This window comes from Lycorma delicatula, chromosome 2 (assembly GCF_047948215.1).
Source record: "Lycorma delicatula isolate Av1 chromosome 2, ASM4794821v1, whole genome shotgun sequence".
Taxonomy (NCBI): domain Eukaryota; kingdom Metazoa; phylum Arthropoda; class Insecta; order Hemiptera; family Fulgoridae; genus Lycorma; species Lycorma delicatula.
The window spans coordinates 53,281,397-53,308,091 of NC_134456.1; the positions used below are offsets into that span (position 1 = coordinate 53,281,397).

At 28.3% G+C, this 26,695-nt stretch overlaps 1 long non-coding RNA gene across 1 annotated transcript in view; it reads right to left on the bottom strand.

Annotated features, from left to right (window-relative positions):
- LOC142320168 (uncharacterized) overlaps positions 1-26,695 on the bottom strand; it is a 269,581-nt gene that overhangs the window by 100,411 nt on the left and 142,475 nt on the right. Inside the window, exon 3 of the long non-coding RNA XR_012755305.1 lies at positions 9,858-9,952. This is a non-coding gene — a long non-coding RNA (uncharacterized LOC142320168). The remainder of the gene's footprint in view (positions 1-9,857; positions 9,953-26,695) is intronic.

Below are 26,695 nucleotides of genomic sequence, written 5' to 3' on the forward strand. Positions count from 1 at the left end.
TTTTTGAGATGTATTTCTTCATGTGATCGTTTTTTTCCTGTGTGATTGTTTCTTTTTCATTTTTGATTATTTACCAAATAACCCAATAATAAAAACTGATTATTCTAAACCGTAAGGTCAAAATTAACACTTGTAACCAGAATAGAGGAATTCACTAAACGGAATGGTTAATTATTATTAACTTTTATTTATACGACGCACCAGAAATCTCAAACTTTTGTTAATCAGAAAGTCATAAATATAGGAATAATACTGATATAAAACAGTATATTGCATAAGAACGGTTGTAAAAAGCATATTTCGGGCAAGTAAAAAAAACTTCAACAATCATTTTAAATTGAATATAATTCAAAATGTATTTTATTTTTATGTATTTTATTTTCCGTCACTCTGTAGTTAATCTTAATGTAGATAAAATAAAACGGAAATTCCAGAATAATTAAATAAAATAAATAAAAACAGAAATTAAACTAAAAATAATACGATTCTAAAATATAATTTTCAATTAGTATTAAATAATCAGATGTTTCACCAAATCTATTACATACACATACATACGTAACGCCTATTAAATTACATTTACACATTTTTAAAAGTATAAAAAATTTTAAAAAAAATTAGTATTATCATTGAATTATTATTTATTGTAAGACTTTTTTACAATCACGGTTGTTTAATAACTATTAAATCAATATATTTAAATTAACAAAAAGAAAAGTTTAAAAAATAAATAAAAAAAATTAAAAAAAAAACAATAGGAAATGAAATCTGATTCGAACTTCGCTATGCCTCCCCTTAGAGATGCAAGTAGTAAATTAATTAAAATTTTAATTTTAATATCGATTCAATCAAAAAGGGAGGTGCACAACAAGTGTTACAACAGTTCTAAATCCCCAAAATCTCAGTATCCTACGCCTAATCTTTATTGAGTTATACGAAATGCATACGCACATACATACATACGTACCATATGTACGTACAGACATCACGCCGAAACTAGTCAAAATGGATTCAGGGATGGCCAAATTGGATATTTCCGTTGAAATCTGAAAACCGGGATATTTTGCGATCGCAATACTTCCTTTACTTCCTACAAGGAAATAAAAATTTTTATCTAATTTCACCCCCACCACTAAAAGCAATTTCATATATTTTTCTTTTTTTAGCTATGTCTTGCTTCAGAAAAGGGTTAATAGGACATTTTTGTATCTATACTTTTACTTTAATTGGCTTTCAAACTACTACAAACGATAAATATCGTTGTCCATCCTACTCCAATGGTCTATGGTAAAAAAAATATTTTTTAATGAAAACATTTTTTAAAATTTATTTTAAATTTAAATTCATCTCGTAAGTTACCTATTGCATTTAAAATGTCAAAAACTTTTTTATGGCCGTTACTCTTTAGTATTTCTTGAAAAGAAATTAACCAAAAATTTTTACTCTCTTCCTAGAGAATTAAAATTTCATTTATTTAGATATTTATAACTGTGTTTATGTATTTTTTAAATACAATCTTAAACAGTTCTCTTTTAAATCTATTATTACCATTAATGGATTATTTTCTTTAAAAAATAATTTTACCCGATTGTTGCCCCTTGAGTACGGGAGTTCCTAAAATAAAAAAAACTTATTTTTTGTAATTTCAAATTTTTAATGCTCAAAACATATTTTGTTAAATAATAATGCCACTAAGATATCTTAATACCCTCCTCCGATAGAGAGCTATCAAATTAAAAAAAAAGTAATAATAATAAAACAAATATTTTTAAATTTATCTAAAATCAGTGTGTGTAACACCTGTTTTTTTCTAAGACAGACGTGTCTAGTTAGTTCTAGTGAAAATTTATCTTACACTGAATATAACCAGGTATTATATTGTAGACTATATTATATATAGACTATATCGTGTATTATTATCTTAGTATTGACTCAAGAAGGAATATTTTTACTCGGTGTCGTTTTTAAATAAGCGGCCTACCTTCCATAGCGCGTTGCTATGGACCATCTACAAGCTGTTACTCCTAGCAACGGCGAATCACGCATGTATACAACAATAACAATACTGTCTCACGTAAACCCTAACATTCAAGGTAATAGAATACATGGGCTTCTAAAGTGTTCGTCGCGGCGTTTGTTAATTAGAGATGTCATTATCGATAACAAATAATTGTTACACCAAAACCGGGTAAAGAACAAACGATGTTAAATCTTATAGGCCTATCAGCCTGCTTCCAGTGCTCTCTGTTGTTTAAAAAGCTCTTTTTAAAAAGAAGGAATTCTTAAATGATCTAATTTCAAATCACTAATTTGGGATTAAGGAGAAACATACTACTGTGGAGCAAGCAAACAAAATTGTTAACGTTATAAGTCATCTTCTAGACAAAAAATATTGTTCAGCGGTTTTCCTTGATGTCAGTCAAGCTTTTGACAAAGTTTTGCACATAGGGTTGCTCTATAAATTAAGAGTTATTGCATGTTTTCTATGTAGTGCTAAAATCTTACCTATAATTTAGATATTTTTAACTTAAACAAAAAGAAGTTTTAACGGATTGTTTCTAATAAAATCGGAGGTGCCTCAAGGAAGCGTTCTCAGAACAATTTTCTATGTTCTGTTTACTGCTGACTGGCCAATTACGACAGATACAACCGTTACAACGTCTGCTGACGGTACTGCAATTCTTGATGTCCATAAAAATCTAGCTGCTGCATTTCATTATAGTCATGATTATCTCACTCTTCTCGAATCCCGTCTTACAAGTTCGAAAGTAAAGATAAATGAAACAAAGTCGTAGCACGTCACATTTACTCTTCGAAAGGAAAATTGCCCAACTCTTTCTATCTTTGGTATTCCAATTCCAAGTTCTCAAGAATGTAATATTTAGGTTTTATCCTGACCGGCGCCTTACTTTGATAAAACATATAAAATCTAAGCGAATGCAATTAAACCTAAAGTTTAAAAACATGTACTGGCCAATAGGGCACAGATCTCGGCTCTCAGTAGAAAATAAATTATTGATTTATAAATCAATTTGGACTTATGCGCTTGAATTCTGGGGTACAGCAACTAATTCAAATAGAGATACTTGAACGTTATCAGACGAAAACACTGCGGAAAATGTTAAACATATCTTGGTATATAAGCAATAGCCTCAAATATAATGATTTTAAATTACGAACCGTTAGGCAAGAAAGCTGTCTGATCAGTCGACGATATCAAAATCGTTTGAATCGGCATCCAAATTATATGGCAGTCAATTTATTGGATAACGCTTTCATCGATTTTTCAAGATTAATGTAAAACATTCTTGATTTGATAAATCGATTCAATTAAGTGGTTTTATTAATCAACTTCACGAAGTCCTCTTCAATTTCATTTCTTTTCGTTGTTAACTTTTAAGTTACAAACCACTGGGCTTCTTAATGTTCATTCCAGATTTAGCCTATTTACTTATTGTTCAATTTTAATTCTGAACAGTTTGTGTAAAATTACTGTAACGTTATAATAATAAAAACAACTTAAATCTATGTAAATATTTAAAAAAATGTAAATATTCATTAAAATATTCAAACACAGTTAATACAATATGCAAATGCACAGTTAACATAACTGTACGTTTTGGATTAACGTTTTATTCAAATTTTTGTTAATTACAGTTTTCCAATGATAATTTAATTTTATCGAATCGTTCATAAAATATACCTGTGATATTGTTTAAAGTCTTGCATTTAACACTTGCTGAAAGTATTGATACGAAACAATCATATGATCATCGTGAAATGGAATATTACTTAAAATCTTTTAAAGCATTTAATTATATTATTATTAACGATATTTTTTTCAGGTTTTATCCTAAAAAAATGAAAATAGAATTACTTATTTATGGTGAGAATCGAATTCTTTAAAGTTATTTAAGTATCGCAACATTTCAGGGCATTAAATTTTCAGTGGAGGTGATAAATTATTAATTACTAACCAAAAGTGAAAAGTTAATATTATGTTTTCTTTTTTAAGTACGTGTAGGAGTATACTATAATAATCATAAGCACATGTAAGAAATTAAAGTATTATAATTGGCTAACTTCAAATGATTTTTTGGGACTTTGAAATTTTCTGTTAGTTAAATACTTGTTCTAACAAAAAATTTTCCTTTTTTGGAATTTGCCAGTTATACTTAACAGAAATTCATATCTCAAAAACCGATTGGAATATTTGTTAAAATCGAATTTTTTTATGTTTGGTAAATGATAACCCAATCAAATTACTTTTAATTGGTAGAATAAGCAATTTAAACAAAATTCCATTTATCTTATATAACTTCAGAAATTAAGTTACAGCGGAAATCATTCTAGATGTTGACGTTCCAATTTTAAAGCGGGAAACATGTTAAAATGAATTTTGAACCACATTTTTATTTTCTCTATCATAAAAAATAAACTAAAGTATAAATACCTACTGTTGTTTTAATAAATAAAAACAATAATTAAAATATACATACACATGTAAAATATATAATACACGAAAAATGTATGTGTATACACACACACACACACACACACACACGCACACACACATACATGCACACACACACTATTTTTAAGTATAGAATATAGTTTATTACTAACTGTTTGGGATTTGTGAATAAAACAGAAGTAGCCTAGACATAAGAAAATTACGTCATTGAATACAAAAGGAATGTAAAAATATTCAAAATAGTGTTGGAAACTTCGAACAAAATCAAAATTATTTATCGCAACTTACTAAAACGCAGTGGTAAGTAAAAAGATAATACTGATCAGATATAAATACGGCACTTGGCAAAAATATTGCTTTTAAAAGATTCAATTGCATTTAAATTTTACTTACTTTTTATTACAATCTATTTAATTTAATGATATATAAGAAGAAAAAAATTCTTCTAATCTTCATGTAGTGTATTTTTATTTCTAGACAAATAATAAAAATGTATTTTTATAATAGCAATAACTATTTACAGATTGCTTATTCATAAATAGTATTTTTTAGCAGAGGTAACGATACCTGGCTTCAATCTGACTGTCCCGTTAAGAAATCGGAGCCTCGACACGGTGAAACAATTTCCGTTATAATTTGCTTAAATACTTCATTTTGTTCGAAAGCAAATTGCTTCATATTTAACAACAAAACGTAATTTCAATGAACTAACAGTTAATTACAAAAGCGATTCAAAAATTGAAAGTATCGTCATTTTTAAATATTTTAATTACAAAAATTAAAGAACTCTATACAGTTTGTTGCTGGAGACTCCAGAAAAAAATTCTGTTAGTTTGTTTTTTTAAATTAAAATAATGAAATTGTTCGTATAAACGTGGACCACGCTTTATTTTCCGTTTACTGCTAGCGAAGATTTACGGTAAAACTATTTAATTTAATAATTAGAAGGTAATACAAAAATTTCATTTAGGGAATAGTTTCTATTCAACTGACCAATCATTTCCCTAAGTAAAAAATAGTATACGGCAGTTTATAGTATTTTAATAATATCTGATGTGATATTTTTTCGGTGAACACTACCGTTTCTTTTTACAAAAAAATGATAAATAATTTCCTTTATAGTCATTAGTAAATTGATTCGTTTGATATATTATTGGATTCCTTTAAGTTTAAAGAAATCACGTTGTGGAACATACAAAGCAACAAGAAAAATTACCTAGATTTTAGTGTTCGATTATTTTATAGAAAATTTTATGAATAGATTAATAAAGCCTCTTACATACTTAATAACTGATGAAGAAAATCTTAAAAAGTATTATTATAATTTACTGATCGTTATTTAAAATAGTTAATTTAACAAAAATCTTTTGAACCGTAATATTTATTAGTTTTTTAAATAAAATATATGTAATTTTATAAGTATTGTTAGTAACCAGTTTTGCGATTAGTTAAAATAATAATAATAAATCTACATGCAAATCCTTACTAACTTAACTGTTAATACTACTTTAAGATATGCTATTTAGTTAGTTTTAAACGAGCTAGTTCAGTGTACCGTTACTATAGAATCCCAAAAGAATTACTATACAAATTATCTATTACAACTATACAAGGGAAAAGACCCGCATTTATAAAAAAAAATAGTAATAATAATAATTAAAAAATAATGTAAGCACGCAGATATATCCATGTCTTTTTATCTCGAAAATAAAAATTTACATTTATAATGATTTTAATACAGTTTGTAGTAATAGTAATACTAACTGAATAATTAGTGTTCTTTTAAAAAAATATCAAGAAAAGGGTAAAAATAACATCCAAATAGAACCGGTTTAAAAATTTAAGAAAAATATATTAAAATGTTTTTTTTTCTTTTTTTTGTAATTCTTATTTATTAGACATACAATGATTAAAAATTATTTTTGGTTTTTAATAAAAAGGTATAATAATTTAATTTTTTTAATAAAATAAGAACGATAATTTTTATAAGGTAGCGTAATATTTCTCATATGTTTTTACATTATATATAGTCAAAAAAGTTTTACTTTCTTTTTAAATCCATTACTTATTTTACGAATAAATTATAAATTTAGTAATTTCTTTGATTAAAATAAAACTAAACGCAGAATATCACATGAAGAACTAATGCAGTAGTAAAAAATATGATTTGGACACCACATGACTTCTTTTTACGCCTATTAAATTACATATACACATTTTTGCTACACTTCATTTAAACCTTTTTCATTTGAAAGTGAGATATGATTCTCCAATTCTTTAATAAAGTGAACAGTTACACAATTGCAGAAATATTAGTTTTTATTAACATCAAATATTTATACAATTATCAATTCAACAATCTTACATAAAATATTAGGGTAGAGTATTTATTACTCGTGTTACTAGATCAGTATTATTCGTATCTTTGTGAATTGCTAATTAACAAAAGTTTTAGATTTTTGGTGTGTCGTATAAATAAATTAATAATAATTAAACTATTCCGTTTAGTGAACAAATGGTAATTTTGACCATACGGTATAAAATATTTAGTTTTTATTATTGGATTATATGGTAAATAATCAAAAATGGAAAAGAAATAATCATACAGAAAAAACAAAGATAACATGAAGAAATATATCTCAAAAAAATAAGAAGAAAATGTTAAGACCAAAGAAAGAATAAAATGGGAGATAATGTTGAAAACCAAAAAAAATAAACAGGAAGAAAAGTTTTCAAAAAGTTGGAAAAGAAAAAATGATTAATTTTTAATAAGCTGAATTCGTGACTGTCCCAGTTTCTTGTTAATGGTAACGGAGAAAAGAACTCATTCCGGAATTGAAGGCGTTTGAACTCTTGAGATAAATCTTCTTCACTACTCCAAAATAACAAAGAGGAATCCATTACAAAATTCCAATTTTCTAGAATCAGGGCATTAGAAAATACTATTATGCGAGTGGGTAGAACTTCTTACACGCGCGTGTAATTGTGTTTGTATGTGTACATGTATTGTTTTAGGGTCAATATCGTTTAAAAGTAAGGGATTTATTACCAAAAATCAGGCTGTTGGGTGTTTTTAAATACTTATTAACTTAGCTTATTATATACTTATAAGCTTATTTTGAATTTTAAAATTTTGTACAACAGAGAGTTTGTTGTAGAGTTGAATTATTCTATTTCTTTTCGGCTCTATTATTAAAATTCTGTTCTTTTATAATTATTAAAATAAACCAAAATGGTCAATATTTGATTTTGCGGCAGTTTAGGAAGTGGGGAAAGATTAGTAAACCGGGTCAATTCAGTCTTGCTTACAACACTCTCTTATTGATTAAACTGTAGTAATTTTCTAGTTTTGAAGTAGAATCACAGCGCAAAACTTCACTTATCTAGGAGTTTTGCATTTAAGATGACTTAACCTGGAGTAACCTTAACCTAGGAGTAGGTTAAGATAACTTAACCTGAATTATAAGCCCCAAACGAAAAATTAGTAAAAAAAATTAATTTATAACATTTTTTTTGCTCAATAACAATTATAATTACAATCAGCTCTCCTGCGGAGCCATAAGTAAGTTTCCTGACAAAATCACGTGATAAGAAGGTCCTTAAGGAACTCCCAAAATAAATAATACACAATAAACAGTTGCAAGCAAACTTAAAGTCAAATATGAAATTTCAAGTTCAGTCATAAATGACAAACCATTAATTTCAGGACCATGTAGACCACAAAACAAACAAAGTAACAAAAAATTAGATACGACACCACTAAACTTGACGTAGTTAGACTCAAACTGTTACACAGACCCTAAGTCGAGTACATGGGCTCGTTTCAACCGTCGGACGTCTCTACTGTTATCGAGTAGATTAATTGCAAAGTGGTTTAAATTTATAAATTAAATTTATTTTATTGCTAGGGATGATGTAGTACTAGAACCCCGTTCCGATACTGCTTTTTGGGAGAAATAAAAAATTTTCCTTTCACGTAATATTTGTTTTAACTTAAAATCTAGCCTATCTCTTTATTTTAACATTAAGTATTCAATGTTATACTTGTTTTAATGGAAGGTATTAACGCTTCCTTAAATGGGACTCAACTATAAATTATAAAAATCAAATTATCAAAAATGATCCTTTCTTTTGAATATCTGTAGGCAAACGAAGACAAAATACTTCGCTACAAATCTAATTTACGAAAAAAGTTGAAAAACATTTGACATGAAAAAAAGTTTTGTTTTTACATGCTTTTCGTTAACTACAATGTTTTTTTTTCATGTTTGTCCTCAAACTTTGCATCCTTAATTTAACATACATCCTGACATTGCCGATTAATGAAATTTTTCATAGTTACTAAGGTTGGGATCCAATACAATATTCCACCAAACTTTTGCAAACATCCCCGGTACGGGGGTAAATGCTGCAAAATCTGCAAAACGGCTATGCGGGGTTTTTGGGGTCGCAGATGATAAATCTGCGACAAACTCATAAAAACGTTTGTCGAAAATTGTGATACTAAGTAAATGAAATAAAAACTTCACTATGCAAAAAGTTCACTATTTCGTTACTTTGCACAGTAAATCTGATTGAAAATTTGTTTGATATTTTATAAATATATTAGAAATTTCAATATATGATTTTATCTTTTGAAATCCAAATTAAACTCATGCAATGAATGATAATAATTTGATTAAAAAGTAAAAAGCAAGTTTTTAAAAATCTTTAAAAATTTTGCAATATTATCAATTAAATATGGAAATAAATATGCATTTTTCATAATATTTTTATATAACCAGCCGCCTGTGGCTGTGGAACATTTTGAGGTCTACTATGATAAAAAATTAAATGTTCCAGTAATAGAAAATTTAAGAATGCACCCCTGTTTATTGCCTCAGAATTCATATTCTGCTACAATATTTAGTTGGTTGTGAGTACCAGATAACATGAGGTCACTCGCTCACTACTTAAATGCACAGAAATAACACTTACGGATTCTGAAAAACTTAGTTCTACTGTTCTGCTATTTATTATCAGTAATTCCTTATCAAAAAATAATAGGCAAAAATACTATACAATATCTATTATTATTATTATTATTATTATTATTACGAAATTCTTCTTATTTTCCCGGTATTGTTGAGAAATAATATATTAGTATAAGCTCCCTCTAGTCAACAGGGAAAATTAATAGATTATTAATAAGAGGTAAAAATAATATTCAGCTTTCATTACGTTAATATAATATTACAGTAATATACTTTATATGAAGCTGAATAATGTTTAAGTTCTTACAAGAATCGTTAGCACCCAAGCGGTATAACTTCATAAATAAATATCTTTAAAATGGAGTTATAGAAATAAGTAACTAAAACGTTATGTTATCCAATAGTCATACCTGTCTGTAGATATTTTCTTCCCATTCAGTTGATTTATAAGTAACATAAGCAACCATTTTTAACTGTTTGTTATTTTTTAATCGACATTCTATACCTGAAACAAAGAAATATACAAATATTTTACAGTTTAATTATTATAAATAAATAAAAATAAAATCATAATAAACAAAAGTTCAGTAAATCTGAATCTAAATTCATTAAACCTTTTTTCAAGTAACTAAAAATAATATGATTTCTTGTCATTTGTTACCAAGGATTTAGCAGCACATCAGCATTCTGTATATTCATTTAATATTTTTTTATTTATTGGAGGCAAAAACATATAATAATTTTCCTCTTTTCTATTGTAGTCTCGCACATGCATTAACTTACGTATTCTAACAATAAAATGAAATGATATGCAAGTTAATGATAATCCAGAGGTCTCTTGTATATTCGTGCAGCTTTATTTATATAGCTAGCAGCCATAAATAAATTTATGACGTGCTATTGCACATGAATTACCATAAGGACGCTTTTTCTTATGCGATGTATCAATGTGCATGTAACTTCGTTATAACCTAGGAGGTTCAGTGAGGCACAATGTGTTATTAAATCGAATCTAACAGTAAATGGAAGCTGACAGACAGACTAAGGAACCGACAGAGTTAAAGTTTAAATGAAAATGTTGAATTTCAGTCTATAATCCTTTGACTGATGAAACGAAACATTTATTACATATTCGTCATCATAAAAATGTAAGAGAGAATATTTCAAAGATTTACCAGGAGTTATAAACCACTGATTTATTTAACCCCTCCGTTCATAGCTCTGATGGGCTTTACCGGAGGTCGTCTTTAGATCCTCTAAACTTGATAACACAACACAATCATCATTTTGGTCTCTGTCGGGATGCCACCGATGCAATGCCCCGGCAGACATTTTCATCAGTGTACGAGTATTTACACAGCCTACTATCGCCTTCGTATGGCCTCTTCCAACCACGATCACCTACCATAACTCATAACACTCAGCTGTCAAATTAACCGATTCGCGGAAGCGTGATCCTCGCGGCCTCCTCTATCCCCAAAGTTTTCACAGAAAATCTATTCCTATATATAACTTTAATTAGAATATGCACTCAGATCATTACTTGATTGAATCTAAACAACAAAAATATTATCCTCATACCAACAAAATAAGTATTGATAACAACAACCAAAATTTTGTCCTATAATTATATTTACTCAAATATAATCGTGCCAGATAATTCACAAAGTTTTTTTCTTACAATTATAAAACCAAAATATTTAGAAATTTATGCAGTTTTAAAAAGTACCTGCATGGGAAAAACAGAACCTAAATGAATTTCTGTGCATTGTCTCCGTTTCGGTTGAAACTTAATGATGAAAATATTGTCGTTATGAAATCCTTTATTGTTTTTAAATTAGTTAAGTCTCAATGAGGTTAAAATATTAAACAGGATTGCGTAACAATGAATAAAGAAAGCTCCATAATTATAAAATGAAATGTAAAAAAAGAAAAATATATTTCTAGAAATGTTTAACGAATATTAGATAATGAAGTAGATAACATTTACAACCACATTATAAACATATTGTTGTTTTAAAAAAATGAGATAAAATGCTTATTTTTATTTGATTTTGGTTAAGTAACCCGAAAATTTTGGTTTTTATATATAAATTTTTATACATATGATCCATTTTCTGTAAAGATCAGTAAGATTTATATTAGATCATGGTTCTTACATTATATCTTTCAAAACACCAAAAATTTTAGAACCATGGAAATAACTATAATTTTTAAAAATTTCATCGCAAAGAAACCTAGAAAAAATACTTATTATTTTATATATTATCAGTATATGAAGATCCGTTTGATCTTCATAGTACATAAAGTATTTTGAAATTAATCTCAAATACGTAATTATGACCTAAGGTACTACCATAATATATAGTACGTAATAGTTATTACATTACACGACCTACTAAGGTACTCTGTTAGGTAATAATTAATTGAGGGCACCTATTTATGAGTCCCCTAAATCGTTTGACTACTTTACATGTATAGAAAATAGCGGCGAATCTACAGATCGGTTACCGAATGGAGAACGCTAAACGGAGAAGACTAGTTTTGTCTTGTAGCAATACAACTAGAGTACCTATTTTTAATAAAAACATCATTCTTTCGTATTTTATCATCAAAAGTTTATGGAGACAAAAAGACGTTAACAATACTGCGCTGATTATGAAAATGAATTTTTTAAAGATTTTAGAGCTGTCTTATTCGAAATATGAAAACTATGTGTAATTCATACGTGATTCATTATGATGTAAATTCTACCATAATAATTTATTTTAAACGTAATGTAAATATAATTAAACACTGTTATAAATTTTTAAGGCTTTATTTCTGAATTACATTGTAATTCAGAATTGTAATTTACATTGTAAAATGCTACAAGGTGCATTATACCTTGTAGCATAAATCAGAATTACAAAATACAGCATATATCATCAAAAATAATTTCCACTCAAAATCATTACAATAACAATTTCATTAATAAAGAATAATTACTATTATTATTATTTCTATTATTATTACTGTTATTATTTCTGCCTAGGAGTTCACCTAAACGAAAACTGTTGTAACTAATGACCAGATAAAAAAGTATTAAATAAAGTTTTATTGTAACAAGTTACTTGTGCATGCAGTAATACATTATCTTATTTTCATACTTTTTTTTTAATATAACACAGTGATAATGAAGATTGTGGATCAGAAAAGCATGAGGCCATTTAATAAAAAGTGAGCATGCTCATACTAGTGGTCTTAGCAATTCAACTTCCTGGACCATTAGATCTACATGATAACATATTTATGTATGTGGTTTATGTATATATATTAAACCCCATAATTCCGTAGCCTTATTAATCCCTAACTAATTCACTTTGCTTATAAAAGTCACAAAATCTTTTTACGAAACTTTATGAAACTGATAACCATGGCTTTGCTTTACAGCTTATTTCCATCAGGAAATTTTGACAAGTGAGTAACCCATCTTTTGAGAATAAGACCCTGGCCGGGTGAGGTCAAGAACCTGGTCATACTTTATAAAAAAATCTGATGTAGACTACACATGACTTCCTTTTTCTTGTACGCCTATTAAATTACATTTACACATTTAAAAAAAATGAAAAGTACATAAAATTTTATTTCATTAATAACTTTTGAATTTTTTTATATTTATTTTTTATTTTTATTTTTAAAGTTATAATTGAATTATTATTTATGATAAAATTTGTTTACAATCAGAGGTTAATAATTATTAATAAATTAATATATTTAAATTTTAAAAAAAGTTTACAAAAAAAGATAAGAAAATGAAGTCTGATTCGAACCGATGTACCTTTCCCTAAGATCTATTTCCTTAATAAAAATTTTATATAGCTATAACTCTAGAACCAATGAAAATAAGTACCAATTATGATATATCGTTGAAAAACTCTCAATGAGGGCTTATTACTGCAAGAGAAATTCCAAAATGCAAGTCTTTTGGATTTTGAGTTTTTTGAATATTTTTGGTCAAGTCGATCGCAATCAAAAGGGAAGGTGCACAACTAGATGTTACAACATTCCTAAATCCAAAATTTCAATATTATACGGCTAATCGTTTTTGAGTTACGCAAGATACATACGTACGTACAGACGTCACGCCGATACTAGACAAAATGGGTTCAGGGATGGTCAAAATGGATATTTCCGTTGAAATCTGAAAACCGAAATTTCGGTTTTCGCGATTACAAAACATCCTTGTACTGGAAATAAACATAAATAAATAAAACTAAAGAAAGTAATATTTTCCTTTTAATAAGGAAAATGATCGAATAATTTGTTTTACAATAAATTAATCTAAGAGAAAAGATTACTATATCAAAGTATTAAATAAAATTATTTTACAAATAATATTTAATATACTGTTACGTAAGTTAATATTATTCGATATTTATATTAAAAAAAAAAAAAATCAATTCTGATGTTTAATTAAGTCTTAGAAATTATATTCCCTTTATAAGTTTTAAAACAAAACTTAACTAATTAGACTTATTTACAGCCTAATTAAAATTTTTAATTAAAAGTAATTGAAAAAATCTTACATCTACAATTCTTAGAATTTAACGTACCAGTAACGTTTTTATAGGTATATCTAAAGATTGTGAAATTAATTATGAAAATTTTTAATGTTTCTGCTGCTGTTTTTACAAAAAAAAATAATTATACTCTTTATTATTAATTTTGATAAAAATAATTAGAAAGATTGCAATTAGAACCATTTGTATTATAAAAATAAGACCTTATTTATATTCCAAGAATTGTAATTCTTTTTCACCGTAATAATTTAAAAGAAAAAACTGAACAAAAATAATAATAATTGACGCGCAGTTGATTTCTTTCAGGAAATTAAAAAACAGAATATTTAATAAATAATCTTTTTTTTCAGGAATGAGAAAATTAGAATAATTCTTTTATTATAGTCAGTTTTATAATCATTACCAACAGAATAATTAAAGAATAACAAAATAAAAAGTAAGTAACATTTTTGCATTCATGAATAAATAGCCTAATTAAGATGTAATATCAGAGTAAATGAGTAACTAACAGTGTAAGTTCTGCGAGCTTTTATAAATTATGTTCAAAGTTTTATTTAATTTTAAACAAATTTATAAATTAAAAAAAAAAATTTATAATCTTTATAAGTAGAGGAGCCACAGGGTACTCATTTAACTACTATACCTGAAAAAAAAATTTAAATCATCATCTGAATGACGAACGTAGTAAGAAGTATCTAAAGAATATGATTTAAAGAAATTTCCTGGAATGAATAATTCCAAAATTAATTTTATCACTGGGGGTAACTATTTCCAGAATTTTACTTTTACTTCAAAAAAATGTTTCTACGTTTACAAAATTATTAGAATGATAAAAAACATGAAATGTAGAAATTCTTTTGTTATTAATAATTTTATTATTCTTCGTTTTGTCTTAAAAAGAATAAAAATGTTCAAAACCACAGTGTAAAACAATTAAGAACTGTGTTTACATCAAAACGAAATAAGTTAATCTCAAAAAATTAAAAATTAAATAAAACAATTTTTAATCAAATAAAACAATTTTTAAATGAAAATGTATTTTAAATCATCGTTAATGAAATTTTCACTTGACTTTTACGTTTTATTCAGGTGACAACTATTTTATTCCTATTCGTATATTATGTCCGTTTACAAAATTATATGAATCTATTTTCAGTAATATAATAATTATAGAAAGTTTGGTAGGCAATTAAATCATTTTAATAAGTAAATGATATAATGGTAAATCTTACGACAACAATATTAACGTTTTTTTAACACAATTAGATATGTATAATCTGTTCCGTAGAACAAGGAATAGATAAGCTGAATGATCGTAAATGTCTTGAAGAAGAAAAGACCAACAGTAATTAATTCCTATACGTGAGTTTATTTCATAGAAGTCTTTCATAAAAGATCAGTAGGATGTAAACGCCGTAAAAGTCGAGTGTCATCACTGGAGTCCAAAATGTATGGATGGTTATTGAGTCTTGAATGGTACTCTGAAGTAAATCTTGAGATCTCTTCTTCAATTGTAAGTATACTGAGGTCTTGATCTATAATTTTATTTCTAATGAACTAAGGTAAATGAATCTGTGATGTTGCGTAAAACTTTGGATTGAAATTGTGTAATATACTTATATTTGATTTTACCGAAGTTCCCCAAAACTGGATGCTATACATAACAGATCGGTTTAAGGATGACTGTAAATTACTAACTTGTTCAGAGATAATTTTGAGTTTCTATTTAGAATCCAATACTTTTGACCAGATTTAGTATTCAGTCGTTTCCTCTTTATCCAAACGTGAGTCTTTATTCAAGGTGAATGAATACCCAAATACTTTGTCGAATCTGGTTGTGATATCTATATGTTATTAATTGTAACAGGTAGGCAGATACTTGAAGTTACGTTGTATACGTAACGAGTTTTCATTAAACTTTATATCCCATAATTTTTGTCACGATTCACTGTTATTTAACCGTTCTTGAAGAAGTATTGTGACTTGGTATGTGATGACTCGTGAATTGCTTGTATTGCGTTGTCATCAGAAAAAACATCTATTGTTTTAGTGTTCGAAGAAATAGGCATTTTGGAGGTGTATATAGAGTGCGGGATCGGAAATATAAAATCTCCATGAGGAACACCTACCTTTATTGAAATTAGTTGGAATGATTCATTCTAGAATTTAAAATTTAGCCTTGAAATGCTTGTTACTTAAAAAAGAATTGAAGAATTGATAAGGAAGATGCTGTTTAGATTGATTATTAGAATTTGAATCGGTTGAAGAGATGATGTTTATGGAGGACTTGATAATGGAGAAGTTGAACTCGAACTTTCCTTTTTTCTTTTCCATCCTTCTGCATCTTAAAAGTTTCAAGGAATAATATTTAAAAAATGGTAGTAATAATTATTATTATTTAGACACAAAACTGACATGACATTAGTTTTCTCAAAATCCAAATTGCGTGGATAATTTTCATTGATTTCACAAGTCCTGTTAACTATACACCAATCTGTATGTAGTATGAAGTTATTTTTTACATTTTAATGTAATTAACGATTAATTTCGTTTAATAATAATTTTGTTTTTTAAATCAAATATTAAAATAACATAATAATTTTTACTCCGAAATTATCCTCAAAAAAAAAAAAAAAATTGGTTATACAAACCGATTAAAATGGGTTTTACGTTTCATATTTGGACAAGTATGGTTTTATTGTGTACATTGAATTGCGGAATTGATATGACAACAAAGAGGAGAGGGAAAAGGCAGTGTTAGTGATCTGGGATCTCTTCCGGCATCTGCCAAAACAAAGCCCTACTCGTATTTCATGGACAGCCTCTGTAATATACAAAAGATCCCTCAAAACTAAAAAAAACCTTTCTTTTAATCACCAAATTAGTCTTCACTCAGAATTATTTTGTAAATATTAAATTTCTTTTAAACTGAGTGTTGTTTTAAATACAACTATTACGTACAATATTTATTTAATTTTTGTCTAAAAATTAAATCTTAGGTAGAATTTAAATGTATAAACATCGATACAAGATAAGTAAATCTACCGTTTTTACAGACAACGTTACGCCAAAAAGAAAAAAAAAATGGGATTAGTATAAACCTTATCCAATTGGAGCTGGATCTAAATAACTATAAATCCTTAGTTTAGTTAGCTGGAGTCGCCCCATTGAGCAATTTTAACCGCTCTCTCTCACTATGTATTACTACGCTCTTATGTGTAACTATCAGTAAACTGATGTAATCCTTTATTGATTTCTGTTCTATTCCTCAGTCTAATGTATGATCATGTTGAGAACTTTTCCTTTGAAAAAAAGATTTCAAAGGAAATTGATATTTAATACATTTTTACAAAAATACAAATAAAATGTTTTTATTGATACGAAACAACATCCGTCCAGTAGAAACACGAAGTAAGTGTACATGCAAAAGGAGATTGTTAGAAATTAACACAAAAGGTCTGAATGCAAAAACGCCGCATTAAATTCCATTTTTATCTAACTTTGTCTCAATAGTTTGTTGAAATAAAAAATAATATTACAAACATTTTTAAAAACTTGCTTTATACCTTTTAGTCATACTTTTATCAAATTATTATAATACATTTCATGAGTTTAGTTAGTAGGTTTATTTGGATTTCAAAAGGTAACATCATTTATTGAAATTTCTAATATATTTATAAAATATCTAACAAATTTTCAATCAGTCATTTATTATACAAAGTAACGAAATAGTGAAGTTTTTGATTATTGAAATACAATTGTAGATTAACAAAACTTTTTTTTGTCGTATATATATGTTTATATATATACATTTTACAAATTTATCTTCGTAGGGGGGATGCTTGCAAAAGTAATGGTTGAATATTGTACTGTAACCCAGCCTAATTAACTGTGCAAAATTTCATCGATAGGCAATGACAGGAAGTATGTTAAATTATTACACCTGCACCCTTAATTTACCCCCATGCAGGGGATGTTTGCAAAAGTATTGGTGGAATATTGTATTGTCACCCGACCTTAGTAACTGCAAAATTTCATCAATTGGTAAAGTCAGGAAGAATGTTACATTAAGGATGCAAGATTTAATCTTCCTTATAAATAAAAGGCAATTTACCACATTTCTTTATTTTTTGTTATAACTATCATAAGATATAAAAAAAAGTGAGGCAAAAAGGATCATGCAAAAAGGATTTTCCTTTTGGTTACTCAAAGAATCACAAAATTTTGAGAAATACAAGATCCGGGAAATTTGAATGCTTAGGTTTTATATCGGTAAATAACTAACTTTTTACAAAGTTTATCAGGAAAAAAAATGTTTTCTTTTTTTTTGTTAATAAGCAAGAAATAATTTCAAATAATAAATAAATATATCAGTTTAATGATTAACTGCAGTAACTAAATATAAAAAATTAAAAGTTCTATTAGAATCTATTTGCTGGATCTATATTCTGAAATTATTTATTTAAAATACATAAGATAAAAATTTAAAAAATATAAAAAAGATGATAATTTTCTTGCGAAGTTTATAAAGAATTAATGAATGGAGTCAGTTTAAATTTGATCAATGATACGGATGGCCATTTAGTCGAAAGGTGTTGAGGTGATTTATTTAGTCGAGTTAAGAGAGTGGTCGGCTGGTTAGAAAATGACATATGATTAGGACAGCACTTCAGCGATCTTGTAGAAAAAGAAAGATGGATAAAGAAAAAAAGGAAAGAAAAACAGAATCTAAAGCAAGAGAGCATGTATGCGAGATATAGAGAAGGTATGCGAGCGAGTATGATAAAGAAAGAGTGGTGGAGTAAGAAGCGCCGTGGGGCGGAGAAGATTGAACCACCTCTCCTACTGCTGAAGGTGATAATAGCTTACACTTCATTAAATAAAACGCATCGCGGAAAAGAAAGAAACCGTCTACCAAAAACACGATCCTCCTTGTCGTAGTTTAAATTATAAATTTAATTCTTCCTTCCCCCCTCCCACTCATACTCATTTCTATTTCTTGTCTGCTGGTATTAGACACAAAGCATCACAAAATAAATCTTGCTCTAAATAAAATAAAATTTATGAATCAAGATGGAAAAAAACCGATAATGGTGAATGATAGATAACTACTGTAAATACATTTCGAAACTTCACTTAATTACCTTATGATTATTGGTTTATTTATTAATTTACTTACTGCTGTCATCTTAAAAATACAAGTCATTTGTATACTTGTGTTTTAAGCTTTAAATGTCTTCTAAACGTATTAATTGACTTTTGACAATTACAATTATAAGTTAGTTAATTTAATATTGTTTCTAAAGGTCATAAAATTAATACATATAGTGGTGCATTAAAAAAAAAGGAAGTGAACCTTTTTAAGAGGTAAAATCAATTCGAAAAAACCAAATTTACTTTTAACTCTTTGAAGTCTGAAAGATATTTCTTTATTATAACTTTCAACCGTACTTCAGTAGCGTCAAGCGACGTTAATTCTCTTTTAAAACAGTTTTACTAAATTTATATTTTGCAAAATTTTGATTTGTTTAATTGTAAAGTTATCTTATACAATAAAAAAAATGATTTTCTTCTGTTTAGTGAAGTCAGTGTAAGTCTGTGCAAGATTTGACTCCTACAGATCAGGATATACTTATTAATTCCTTCAATTTTTTTTGAAAATGTTTGCAAAACAGAAAAACTGCACAAGTTTTTAAGGTTTGACGTACAACACTTTAAATTGCCATTAAAAAATAAACTTTTGCAATGAAATTTGTAGTTAATTTAATTCTGATAAAATCTACTTAAGCTTGGCTGATCATGAGTTTAGGAAATTCGACTTTCATTAAAAACAAAATGGATCGAAATGGTAGAAAAAATTTGTATTATAATTTTAAAACAAGAAAAGGATAATTTCAATTTTAGAATATATCAAGAAATTAAATCGAACTGATGTGGACACCAGATGACTTCCTTGTATGCCTATTAAATTACATATACACTTTTTTTTAAATACATAAAATCTTATTCATAATAAGATTTATAATAACTATATAATAACTTTAATAATAACTTACTGTTATAACAACTATAAACTTTATAATAATTATAATAACTAAATCTTACATAATATCTGATTTCTTTCATATTTTTTTATTGTTATTATTGAATTATTATTTATTGTAAAACTTTTTTTACAATCAGAGGTTAATAATTTATTAATAAATCAATATATTTAAACAAAAGAAAAATAAAAAAAAGGAAATGAAGTCATTTTTTATTTTTGAAAAGCTCTCAATGAGGGCTTATTACTGCAGTCTGATAGTCTGATTAGTACTGCAGTTTGATTTTGGACTTTTTGGTCAAGTCATTTGTAATCAAAAGGGGAGGTTCACAGCTAGATGTACAACAGTTCTGAATCCAAAATTCCTACATTTTACGGCTAATCGTTTTGAGTTATACATACGTACAGACGTCACGCTGAAACTAGTCAAAATGGGTTCAGCGATGGTCAAAATGGATAATTCCGTTGAAATCTGAAAACCGAAACTTTTCGCGATTACAATACATCCTTTACTTCGTACAAGGAAGTAAAAATATAACGTATTTCAAATATATTATACAATAATTGATCAAAATTGCATGCTTCATAGTTTACACTACGATTTAAAATCCCTTGGTCGGCTTTTTTAATATCAGGATTTTTTTGTACAATTTCAACTACATTCAAAATTCTTGTCATTAATTTTTATTTCGTAATTACATTTTATTCATATAATTTTCATGTAATAAGCTAGATCAGATGATCTAGGAGAATAAATTAACAGGTCCGTCTCGTCCGACCCAGTTGCTCGAAAATCTTATGCTCAAATAATTCTTAATATTTTAAATATGAGGAGGAGCTCCTCCATCTTATTAAAAAAATAATTCTTGTCTCATTAGTAGTGGAACATCTTTTAAAAGAAATGGCAGATTATTTCCTGAGAAATCTTAATACACATTCCCCATCAGGCGAAACGAATAATTAATTGCCATTTATTTGTACGTCAGACCATTAATTCCTGAAGAAAATAAATAGTCCAACAATATGCTCGTCAGTAATACTATATTAAACATTAGTAAAAACCCTGTCAGGAAACTACCTCCTACTGTTTGATGTAGATTTTTGAAGTTCCAATAATGATTATATTGCGAATTACTAATTCGACCTTTTGAAAAAATTGCGTCATCAGTAAATAAAATATAACTTACTTTTTGACGGTTGTCTTGAAAAAAAATTTAGATTCAGAAGAAAATCTCAGGGTTGTAAATCTTTTACAAAGATTTCTGCTTATGGATCTTTACAAAATATTTGCCGTACTGTATTTATTCCTCGACAAACCGGTGAAATTTGAAATTCATGTTCTGAGTCATGGTTACGTTGAATATTTTAGATCATTTTTTACTCTTTATCGACATTATGTTCTCGGCGTTCAGGAGAATACGAAATGGAAAAGAACCAGTTGTAATTAAACTAAATATTGATGTAAAGATTTTCGGATTTGGATACTTTTTTTAGGGAATATTCATGATGTTCAGCTAGTGTATTTCTATTACAATGTCTATAATATAGTCATGTATGTATATACTACAGACAACCTATATACTAGGTTTGAAAATTGAAAAGATATTTTTAGAAAATTATACTAAAGAACTGTAATTTTTTCAATTTTGAAAATTCAGAAAACTATTCAAATCCACTGAAATGATTCTCATTTAGGTTTAAAATTACAATATAAATATTTTTCTGCCTCCTTTTGGTCTGTTTTGTTTTTTAATATAAGTTAAATTTCTACCTCATTAATTTCTTCAATTCCTGTTCGTATTTACTTAACGTTACTTTTATAAATTTATCGTAATTAAATTATCTAAAAATTTTATTTTTTTATTGCCAATTTACCTAAATTCATCAAACTTAAAAAATTGTGTTTTGAAGCAACAGTTTTTTGTTTTTAGAATAATTTTCTCAAGGATTACTAGATGTATAATTTTGAGACCTGTTTTATTTAACTTTTCAGGTCAAAAAGTACATGAAACCATCAAATATATCCATTAATTTTAGTTCTAATAATTTCAGTATGGTTTCACTTCGTAACTCGACAACGATATGTTTCTGGACTCAAATTTTTATGAACTTTTTTTTATTTTACTTATTATTAAATTCTCTCTGTTGCTTTGTGAGACACTCTTTTTCAATATATTTTATAAACCGTTTTTCTTATCTTTCAAGCTAACTAAATTTGAAAAATCCACTCAGTTTATGCTGACACAAAAGTTTCTTATATAAGAAAAGGCTAATTACAAGACACTTAGTTTCTTGTTTTTTTTATTTAATTCAATGATTCTAACTAAAGCGCGCGCGGATTCCGTATTTGGCGGTACTAGCGGCGACGGTCGGTACAAACTAAACTAATGTAATTTCACAACATACATAGAAAAAATTTCGCTTGGACAGTCGGTAGACTGGAGGAGCCATGAGGTTTAACTCACCAGCTACCGGCAGTCAACCAGGCGTTCGAGGTCGAAACCCAGCCAGTTTGAGTTAATTTTTTAGGCATTAAATATTATTCGCATCTTTAGTTCTACCGTCACCTGTGATGTCACAACATAGGAGACGCCTACAATAGCATTTGTTGGGATGGGGGTGCGATTTTGCAAAGTGTTTTTTGCAAATTTGTTATCTTTAATTGTTAATAAACGTGTTTAGGAAAAATATGACCTTAATTAGGCGAAATCACGGGGTATTGAGACCTTGCTCTACAGACTCACTCCCTTGACCTTTTAAATTGAAAATTTAATGGCATCAATGTCCCACATATAGAAATAATCTGACTAAGTTTGTTCAAAATCAGTTTAGTAGTTCTAGAGATATAAAGTGATTTAGAGGTCAACACTGAATACACACACATATGATCATGGTACATATGAACATTAACATCCGGAAAATTTTCTTTCGGTTTTTTTTTGCTTTTTTTGGTTTCCATAGGTGTCAAAACGTCAAGATCCGGTGAAAACCGCATATGCTCAAATTGGACCGATTACAATACTTTCCCTTCTAAAGCTGTAGCTCTGCTACAGCGCTAACCAGACGGGAAAGTAAAATGCTTAAAAAATTTAAAAATCGATATTTTTTAATTTTGACTTCCATACCCACAATATTGCTTCTAAAATATTTATTTTGGGGCCACTTACACTACTAATAAGTTTAGGAAGACCAAAAAAAGTCGATTTAAAATATAAATAAAAATCAACTTTTTCGATTTTTGCGGTAGGGGAGAATTTGAGAGCAATTTATTTTTAAAATGGTAAGACAAGCATGTACGCATGTACTGAACTTAATATACAGTGGAGTTATGAGTGAAAATTTATTCCAAAAAACTATCTACCTTACCCCCGCGTTATATTGATCCCAAACTTTTATCTGCAAATTGCCCCGTATACAAGCGTCTCTATGTCAAATTTCATCAAAATCGGTTCAATCAAAAGTTATTAAACTTCAAACACGCCAATATACGTACATACGAATATTAACCCTTTTTCTTTTTTTCTTTTATTTTTGCTCTTTGGGGTACCTGAGTCATGAAACCACCTCAAGATGTGCAGAAAAACACGTACTTCATTTTTTTGACTGACTGCATACTTTCTTTCTTCCATCATAACTCTAGAGCTCTGATGACAGGAATGCAAAACAGAATAAACTTACTACATATACATTTCTTCATTTTTTCTTTATCTGTTGCAGCAGTATATTTTGTAATAAAATTATTGACCGGTTAGCTGGTTATTGCATGTTAGTTAACTAGCCATTTAGTTAGTTATTGATCAGTCAGTTGGTGTAATGCATGAAATCAATTTGTTTCAAGCTGAAACTTATTATAGAATAATTTAAAAATATTGTTAATAGTGTGCAAGGAAAGAAGGAAAACATGAACCAAGATGCACCATGAATAAAATATATATTTTGAGATCAAAAAATTAGCAAAGGATAGAAAGAACCGAGAAATTTCATTAAAATGTGTTGTTTTTTTTACACAAGATAAATTACAAAATAAGGGGAATAGTGGAACTTCATCTATAGATACAAAAGTTGTTTAACTGGTTAAAGAAAAAATCAATGTGGAAACAATCACGTACGTATTTTTGTTTGTAGAAATCTTAGTAATGTATTCTCTTTTTTTAAATAAACTAATCAGGTTTATTCTATACGTTTACGTATAATTGCATTAGTCAATTAAAATTTTTTATATTAATTATGTACATTAGACTATACCCTATAGATATACAAATTTAAGTCATGTATCGTTATAAATGAGTTGTCCTTTAGGTCGATTTTTAGCTACACCACAAATTTAATTAATACAAGTTGAAATAATTAATGTACTACCAGCAGTGATTTTTTTATTTTATTTTTTGTAAAAAGGAATTCGGTTTAATGGTAATCAATTTTTTTTCTTAATAACATTAAATTATATTAATAAATTAAAATAAACCTTACGGCAGTGAAAATATATTTACGTATGTATATTTTTTTAACAGTTTAAATTTAAAAGACTTGTGATTATGAATATTATTATAGTTTCTATTGACCTTCAAATGAATTACTTTACGACATAATAATTAAATCTCTCTGCCTTACCTATTTTGAATAAGTAAGCTTTATTATTATTATGTGTTTGGTAATACATTACCACGAAAGTAATTCCTCGATAACATAATGTGTTTTTATAATAATTAAAATTATCATCCTAGAATAACATCAACACATTATTTTCTAAAGGTCATAAAAATTACAAATGAAGTACATTAAGTTCACTTTTAACTACATTAAATAAAGTATTTTTATTTACGTAATAAAAATTCCATGTATATTTGTTTTTCAGTAACAAATGGATAATATTAACGCACAACATTTTTTTTTCTACAACCAGTAAATTTACAATCTGTTCCTTAAGTTATCAGTAAGCACTGATCTTAAAGTTCATTAGAATAAATATTTCTGCCAACACTTCATGGTACATAAAAACAAAATATTAATTAATAAATAAAAAAATCCAATAAACAAATAAGTAGCCAACAACAAAAAAATGTAAAAAATAAAAAGATAAAGAAACAAAGTAAACGAGAATAATATCACTAGGTTTGGCGTTGTCATTTATCAAACTGTCATTCAGTAGCCCCTAATTCAAGCACATGGAGATGTTTCAACCTTCGGACGTCCCTGTTGTTATCAAGCAGATTGATTGCTAAGTGGCTGGCGTGATTTTCAAGTCGTTGTTGTATTTAACACCACGCTATCTCACAATCTCACGAACCATTGGAAGCTCCAGACATTCATGAATTTCATCATTTTGTGTGAACCAGGTGCCTCTGCAGTTGTTCTCGTTACTTTGTTCTGGAAGCATTGTATGATATCTACGTTACTATTACTTGCTCTTCCCCACAACTACAAGCCATAAGTCCAGATTGGTCGTAGGATAACTTTGTGAGACGTGAGTTTCTCCGTAGTAGCCAATTCTCTTTCTTTTACTTCGCGTTCAATCGTTTTCTTTTCATCCTCACATGACACTTCCAGGTCAAAGGCCGATCTAGGTGAAATCCTAGGTACCGCACACTTTCTGTTTGTGAGATCAAGACACCATTCATTTACACACTTGGACAGTCGCCTTTCGCAAGACAGTGTGACATGCTTTGATTTATCCTGATTAATTTTAATCTTCCATTTTTTGTGCCAAGCATGTTTAATGACATTTGCAGCTCCCACGAGGCTAGGTCAGGGTCTTCGTTAACGGCAAGGATAGAAGTGTCATCAAAAAATGTGGCGGCGATGCGATCTTCCAGGGCTGGAAGGTCCGATGTGATTATGGAGTATAACGCAGAATCTAGTACAGAGCTCTGAGGCACACTCGATCTAATGTCAAAGAATTTCGATAACTCATCATTACATCGTACCTGAGAGATAGATATCCCTAAAGATAATTCCATAGGGCAAGGTAGTAGGGTTGAGGAATTTTTAATTTTAGTATACAGAGCAAGCAAGACAACCATACCTTATCAAAGGCCTGTTGGATGTCTAAGAATACCGCCGAGCAGAACTTTCTTTCCTCCAGACATATGATGACTCCAGAGTCACTGATGAACTGATGGTTATCACGACTCTACGGGATTGTTCGATAGTGGAGTAGCCCTATGTGAACCTAAATTAGTGGTCCGGAATTACCCCCTCACCATCCAAAACTGCCTAAGCCTGCGAAGTAACAACTTTTCAAATAATTTAGATATGACTGATAAGAAGCTAACCGAGTCGTAAGAAGAAACCTCCTCCGCAGGCTTCCCTGGTTTCAAGATCATTACCACCTGTGATATCTTCCATACCTTTGGAAAGTAAGACGTCCGCAGGACAGCATTAAAGAGATCTTTAATGTACGTGATCACTTTAGCGGGTAGCATGACAAGCATTTTTTGCGTCACTAAGTCAAAACCGGAGATTTTCTTTAGTCACCTTCCCTGTTGATAAATTTCAGTAACTCCCTTGTTGAGATCGGTCTAATCGGAAAGCTGACTGAGATTGCGCTCTATGAGAAGTCTTTAAATATTCTCGTCACTAGGACCCTCTTCATTGCGAAGTTGGAATGTTTCGCTTAAGTGTGAAGCAAATAGATCGGCTTTCT